A 950-nucleotide genomic window follows, 5' to 3' on the forward strand; every position below is an offset into this window, starting at 1 on the left:
TTAATTTCAGTGAGAGTTACAGCAGTTAAGCAATTTTCAGGCTTCAATCTTGAAATATCTTATGGTTGTGGTTGTGTTGACACATATGTTCAACCCCACCATCTTCAATGGGCCTCTTGTGATGCATAAAGCTAAACACGCACATAATGGAACATGTCCAGAAAGGCTAATAACAAACTGTGGTTCATGTAAAGGGTTTTTTTGTATGTCTTTTTACTAAGAACATCTGTACATTGAAGAAACCGGCAAACAATTTATCTTATTGGTCAGAAGTTCCACAAAATATTTATTCCCTAAACTTACTGACATAACCTGTGTTTACAAAAGGTTTTGCAGCTGGGAAATAGCTCTCTGGAATCCAGGGATAAATTGTTGTTCTTGATTCGTACAGAGAAGATGCTACACATTCCTGAGTTTCTGAGTACTAATGTGTAACAGCTCATTTTAAAATTGGGTGTATATATATAGACAGACAAAGATCTGCATGTGCTTTACAATTTTAAAGTAAAATCACTAAAAATATTTTTAGACATAATTAAAGGGGAAAAAAAAAGGATTTTTAAAAAATGACGTCTAGCTCCATGGGATCTCAAGAAACACTGCCATCAAGTGGCCATGTAATGGGTATGTCTACTTGAAGGTCTCTGCAAATTGCAGGTTACATGTACTGAAACGACGGCTGTTTTGCAACGTCTATAGTAGGAAGTATTATCTTCTTTGTATCTCCAGGACAAAACACTATCAGATTACAGTTACACTCTTCAAAAAATCTTGTGGACACGTTTATCAGATTTTCAAAGTACTCTGGTGCCTAGAAACTCCTGTAGAGAGCTTGTGAGCTATTCAGAGAGTGTTGAACCACCTAGCCCATGGTAGTTCTATATTAAAAACTCTCCTCTGTCCTTACCGGCAGGGCCGGCAAGACCCCTTTCCCCCGCACCCCTTTGGGG

General features: G+C 38.0%; 1 protein-coding gene across 1 annotated transcript in view; it reads right to left on the reverse strand.

The window, feature by feature from the left end:
* The window catches only part of COL4A6 (collagen type IV alpha 6 chain), a 91,277-nt gene that overhangs the window by 31,316 nt on the left and 59,011 nt on the right, over nt 1-950 (reverse strand). The gene's annotated exons all lie outside the window — the stretch shown is intronic.

The sequence above is a fragment of the Antrostomus carolinensis genome, unplaced genomic scaffold, assembly GCF_000700745.2.
Source record: "Antrostomus carolinensis isolate BGI_N321 unplaced genomic scaffold, ASM70074v2 scaffold148, whole genome shotgun sequence".
Classification (NCBI taxonomy): Eukaryota; Metazoa; Chordata; class Aves; order Caprimulgiformes; family Caprimulgidae; genus Antrostomus; species Antrostomus carolinensis.